The following is a 6,833-nucleotide window of genomic DNA, read 5'->3' as shown; positions in this document are numbered from 1 at the left end:
ATTCACCATCTCATCATTTAAAACCCTTTCCGGGGTAAATACCAAGACAGACATGACTTCCAAAAAATCATGAGTGCACGGAAATCATTGGCATGCAGTTCTCGGCCACAGCGTGTGAACCTCCACAAACTACTTCTTGTAACATTTACTCCTGAAAAACCACGGTGCCAGAAAGAGTGTTAAAATATTCCCTTTTGTAGCAGCTTCACTGAAGAAAACATAAGCACACATTTTGCTATTTGCAATCTTTATTTCATGAATAATTAAGAAGAAAACATGGCAACATTGGCAAATTGAAGGCATACATACTAAATACTCATACAGAATACATTATGGAGAAAGTAAATGCCCAGATCTTTAGTGGTCCTTGCAAACTAAAAGCATATTGGTCCTCCAAAAGGTTTAGCTTAAAATACGCTTGCTGACCTTTTAAGTTCCAATGATTAACAGCTTGTGCCTTTCAAATCAGAAACAGGATGAAATACAATTTGAACATATTTCCACATTTTCCTCAAACCCATATTTCTCAGCTCTAACGAGATGCAAACAAGATGGTTTTTTCCTCCTTGTCTTTTCAATATATACACTAATACACCACCCTAAGCACTCGATGCAAGCACTTCTTGAAACACGTTCAGTTTTGTTAAGAACCTGCAGATGTACATACACGCATACACACATGTAGATGTGTGTGTGTATATATGTACACACATACATTTATGTAAAACCTCTCTCTAGATGTAAAACGTCCATATACGTCAATGTGTGTGTGTAAACCATCTGAAAGGGTTCTGGAAAAAAGAAAAGTGTTTGTCATCTAGAACAAGAATTACTAAACCCACACATGCACTGCTGGGTCAGTCTAACAGTTGTGTTCCAAGTGAGTATAAACCCAAAACCAATCAGAAAAGCTGGATGGACGAGAAGAGCTTTTAAGAATCACTGGTTTTTACATCATCTTTAAAGGCCATGGAAAACGAGCTTTAAATTAGCTATTTAGGAGATACTATTACTGGCTGCAGTGTCATCTCAAACAAGGTTAGTCCTTATCCAATATAGTGCTGTGAAGTTAGACTGAGACATCAATAAAATTCTGTTCTTTCATGAAGTCCAAAGTTCATCACGCTGTTCTGTCAATTCTACCTCACACCTGAACTGAAAGTACCCTCATCTACGAGTTGGAGGGTACCAATTAATGCCCTTCTGACTTTGATCTGCAGAGTTGTTGTCCAATATTAAATGGGACTGCTGATTTATTTCATATCCATTGAACAACTCTTGATCATTACTGACCTAAAGTGAACTTACAGTCTGGAGGCCAACTAGCCTATGCTTTGTTTAGTAGTGTTATACTTCCCGTTAGATAGCATACAGAAAAAACATTTCTGCTCAAAAAACCCCTTGTAGAAATGTACTACTTAAAAACAGTAAAATTGATCTTACAATACAAGTAAAACCAAAAGTTTCTAACAAACTGAAATGTTGTGTTACAAGGATTAGTTACTTATGTTATGTGTACTTGTGCCCTCTTTATGGAACTGATTCCCAAGGAACCACCCTGATTGAACATATGCAATGACTGGAAACCAGTAAAAGCCTCTAGAGAAATTTCAACAATGGAACTCAAAATAAAAGAGCCTCTTTCTCCCCATTTGTTGAAACAGAGTTCAGAAACCAAAATTGACTATTCCATTATTGCAAACGCAGTCTACTGTCAAAACAGGTCAGTTCATGAACTGTGGCACCAGGACTGCCAACGGCTCCTCTGCAGCAGGAAATGTCCACTGGGCTTCCTAACTACCATATAAATACACTAGTTACATGCAATTAAAATAATACATATACCACTAGAACAAAAATGCACGTAATAGATTGCTATGCTGGGGCAGAGTAGGTTTTAAGCCTTGACTTCCCCAAACAACTTGTTCATATTCTAGAACTCTATGCAAAATACAAAAGCCTTAGAAAAGTGCAACAAAACTAGCTTCATGATATTTTTCTTTCCATTTCCATAAATACAATCTCATAAAAATATTATTAAACAGAAGCATACTTCCCAGTGGAGAACAAATGTGCCACATTTCAGCTTTGAGTAAGTGATTTTGGCTAAACTGAAACCCCCTGAAAATAGAGGATTAAAATGAAACCAGCTTAATTCCATCAGGCTGCCATAATATTCTGCCAAAAGTTTACATTTTGCATCCACAAGTCCTGCTGGAACTGATGGGAACTCTATGTGCAACTCTGTGGCAGACAGTGGCCTAAGGGTAAGGAATATTCCAAGTAAAAGCTAATGTCAGTTGGAAGGAAATCATCTGGTATTCATACGTCTTACTGAAGTTTAAGTGTGAGGAAATAATTCTATTATCGCAGAATGAATTAGCTTAAGGATAGTGGCCTTGTCAAACTGAGTTCAAGGGTGTTGCATCCCAAAAACTGGCAAGAGCAAATACATACGGAAAAATAAGACATTTGTATCACCACTAACAGAAATCAGAACTGCACAAACTGTACAAACTTTGATCTTTTATGTTATTTAGCATTAATTATCAAAAGCATACTTGCTACATATTCCAGATGCTTAACCTCTCATCTTTGACAGTTACAAAGTGTACTCCAACACTGATACTGAAATCAGGGAAATCAACAGGAAAAAAAAAAAAAAACCAAAAAAACCCTTAGATGAATGAAGGACTGGGAAAGCTCAGCAAGAAGACAGTCATTAAAAACCCATCCAGCCACTCTTCTTTGAAAGCAGAAACACTATTAGAGATACCTTTCTAAATAAGGACAATTACATATTAAGAGATGTCTCTGAACCCTTAACTCATCTAATAATTTGGGGACAAGCATACCTGATGGACACCCTGGGGTGATGCAGGCTATACGGGAGATAAGGAAGCCCTGGGAGAGTTAAGCAGCTCTAACAGGTTTCGCCAATCCACACTCACCAACTTGGGAAAGCACAGTGGCATGTCCAGAACTCGTGGATGATGATGACACTTTAATACCACTTCTCACCAAATCATTTCTCAAACTGGTTAATATTACTGAGTATTCATACACTAAGGCTAGCTTAAAGAAAGGAGTTGCAGAAATAGAGCTCTGCAAAACATAAATCAGAAATAAATATTTACCAAGCCAAGGAAGGACCACAAAAACTATATAGTGAAATCAGCCTGTACAGGAACACTACCATTTTAAAATCCTCTTTCTTAGACCACCTCAGCAAGAGTATTACTCACAATAGGCAAAAAATAGTGTAAAGGTGTACAGCTGAATTCCTTCCTCCCAGAAGAATTCTGCCCCTTGATAGCTCCTGCTTGATGCTGCCTGCAGTTAAGCTGTGATTGTACTAGTTGCAAGAGGCAAATAAGAAGTAAAGTCACCACACGAGTCACATGAACACAGTTTTAAAGGCTTAACTTTAGCTTATGCATAGCTTCACACCAGCCATCCAGAGGGGGCAGCTTCAGAAGATACCGTCACATATCACCTGAAAACCTGACGGCGTTCCCAAACCAGTCATGAGCAGAACACAGAAAGTAAGAAAAACACCCAGAAGTTCTCCGTATCTCCAACTTCCAAAAAAATCTTGTTTAAAACTAGGCTATAATAAAATTTGTACCCTGGGCCAAAACTGTACAGAAATAGAAAGAATCAAGTAAAAGTAATTTTTTGGTGATGCAAAAGATACAACACAATCCAAATGTCTGAAGTGTTGAATCAGGGAACTGAAAAGAATCGGTCAGAACTTAACGTTAAGATCATTAACAGAAATGAGATGCCAATGACTATTTTTTGTCACAGCTACAAAATTCTTAAGGCAGACCCCCAGCAGTTTAAACCACTGTACTGCATCATTAGAGCAGGGGCCAGATTTATTTTTCCTGATGCATGTAAAACCAGAGTAGGACTGCTGCCAGTGATATTAATAGGAGTTTATACCAATACATTAAAGCCGAGTTCATTTAGCTCTGGCAAATTAAGGGACGGACTTTACAGAAAAACACAAACAGTGGACATATTTTACAAAATTGGAGGAAAAAAATTATCCAAAATGCTACATGTAACTTGAGGAATGTATTTTATGCAAAAGAGACAAAAATTTAATTTTAAATCAGAATATGCTGTAATTAAATACCATATTCTGGATATCCTATCCACAAACACAATTTTAAAAGGGAAAATTTCACTCACAATTTTTCAGAGGCATGAGAATGAGGTTTTTGTAAGGGGCAGAGATTCACACCAGAGATACTAAGTCAGTGTTTCTATCAAGATATACAAGACAACCAAACCAAACTGGATCACACAAACCCAACTGAAAACCAAATCACATGTAATCCACCACATGTAATGAAGTCACCTCAGTTCTGTTATTGTTAGGTACTCCGTATCAAATCCTCCCTGACAGAACTTTCCTGAATAATCAAAATTAAATTTTTCCTCCCATCCCTTCTTTTTTGCTAAAGAAAACCCCACAACTCTTCATCCAGGTCATTGACAATGATCTTGCATCAGGATGGTAACTGGCCAAACCGAACCCACATCTGGCTCTGAACTGACCTCTCTAATCTCCTGAGGTGTTTCAGTAAACAGGACCCAGAAGATGACACAGCTCTATCTGCATCAATGCGTTCAACAGCTCCATGTTGTTGCCCACCCCACCCCTACAGCTGGCAATGAGTAACCCTGATAGACTACAGCACAAGTATTCGCAAGGCACATATTAAAATGCAATAATATAAATTGACGATAAAATATTTCTCCTTTTTTCAGTACATTCAGAAATATTTTCTGGATTAAAAGGAAAGGAAAGTGAATCAGCATAAACTTGCACTTTGTACGTACAAAACCCCAGGTTGTTTCAGGATTAGCTACGAGTAGGAACCAAACGGAAGAGTATCGCCCACGTCCAGAAGGGCTACAGCTATCCTTCCTCTTGAAAAGCTGCAGGCGGTTTGAACCTCCAGAGAAAACACACCGTACAGTGCAGCAGGGCACTGTTTGGTTTAGATCTTCCACTGCTTCATTACTTCCACTCTGACAGCTGTGCAGCATCTTGTACGTAAAGGCTCAGATACATCATTATTAGAAAACCCCTACATGAAGCCTAATATGCCTTTACAGATATGAATTCAGCAGAGGTTTATCAGACCAACAAGAAGTTTACAGAGCTCTGAAGTTCAAAATAAGATCATTTTTATAATTACTAATAACTTTTCGCTCTCTCTCTCTCTGAAGACTAGCAGCTCATCTTTTTAACAGAAAGTATCTGGAAAATGTGATTTCACCCTTTACAAATTTTTATACTATTTATACTACTAGTGTTATTTCAGTTTAGGACTAATACAACATTCCAGGTAAATGAAGTTGACCATTGGACAGGAAAAAAATCAGCTTAAAGCTCAAATTACCTTAACAAAAAAGGTCATGAGTGAATTTAGACCAAGAAATGCTATCCTTTTCACTAGAAATCTTCGTTCTTAGATTCTAAGGCAATGAATAAGACAATCATAGATAAGAATGTCCATTCAGAGGATGAAGACAAGGGGTTTTTTTTAAACACAAATTGGCAAAACCTGGAATTCAGTAGTAGGAGACAGAATGCGAGAGCAACAATGTGCATTTTCAATAAGGCTATTCTTATTGAAACTTACTTGAAGAAATGAAGTGAACAAAAATTTTTGAAGATATATATATGGGAGAGGAAATTGTATTTCAGACTTTTATTAAAATCCATTAATGAAGATTTTTCACTTGAATCCTCTCTTGCAACAATTGTCTTTAGATTACGTTGGCTCTTCAAATGCACCAATTAATAATCTGAGCGTATTAGCTACTTTTAGGGTTCTAAAGAACTGTAAGAATATATGAGACACTGCTGCTCTGAAAACTTCTCCAAAGGCCCTCAGCATGGATTAAGCAGTTACTTTGCAAATTTTTGTAATTTTCACAGGCACATATCAGTGTAAGCATATATTTTTATACAATGCTAGCTGCTAGTGACATGCTGAATTATTACTCTTCACATGGGCTATGTTCTTCACATGACAGGTTTTAGGATTTGGCAATAATTTTGAGTTAAATCTGTGCTTTTATATCATGATGAAGTTTCACAGATGCCAAGCACAGTCGCATTCACTGGGTTAACATCTATGACATTCAAACTGTCCTTAACAGTCATAAGAGCACCATAGGAATGGCAGATTAATTTTCTTTATAACAGGGTTACTGTGTTGACAGAGCATGTGCTTATAAATAGCAGTCGTTACAGAACTCACTTCTAAAATAGGCTTCTGCTTAATATTAATGGGAGATGTTAAACTGTGTAAGTATTCAGAAAAATAAGAGGCAGAAGCAATGGTAGAGTGAAGTCTTTCCTTGATTTGACAAGCAAGATTACAATAACCAGCATATGACCAATGGATATATGAAATCATTCTGAGCCATTAACATTCTGCACGAGGCCCTGAAGTGCCAGGATGTATCGAGTCCATGATCGCTAAGGCACGCACTTGAACTCTTTTGCCCGAGAGCCGTTACATGAATTCAGGTACATTTTAGGAAAACAGAAGTTGAGCAACTAAAGTTTCTCAGTTCCTTCCTTGTGACAGTGAGTCATTTCCACACCATATTCAAGACTACTGGGCGTATACACATTACATCAGTTCCTCCATAGTTCTCTTCAGAGAACGTCTCACCTTGTGTCAGTCAGATGAGGATGTGCAAGATCAATGACAAACACACAGAAAACATGGCAAAGCTGGATTTTGAGACAAATTACTTCATTGTTACACCTTATTGAAAATACCTTCTCTGTAGAGGAA

Source organism: Leptosomus discolor, chromosome 16 (genome assembly GCF_034619465.1).
Source record: "Leptosomus discolor isolate bLepDis1 chromosome 16, bLepDis1.hap2, whole genome shotgun sequence".
Classification (NCBI taxonomy): domain Eukaryota; kingdom Metazoa; phylum Chordata; class Aves; order Leptosomiformes; family Leptosomidae; genus Leptosomus; species Leptosomus discolor.
The sequence above is the reverse complement of the archived record's forward strand: the minus strand, read 5'-3'. Positions refer to the sequence as shown.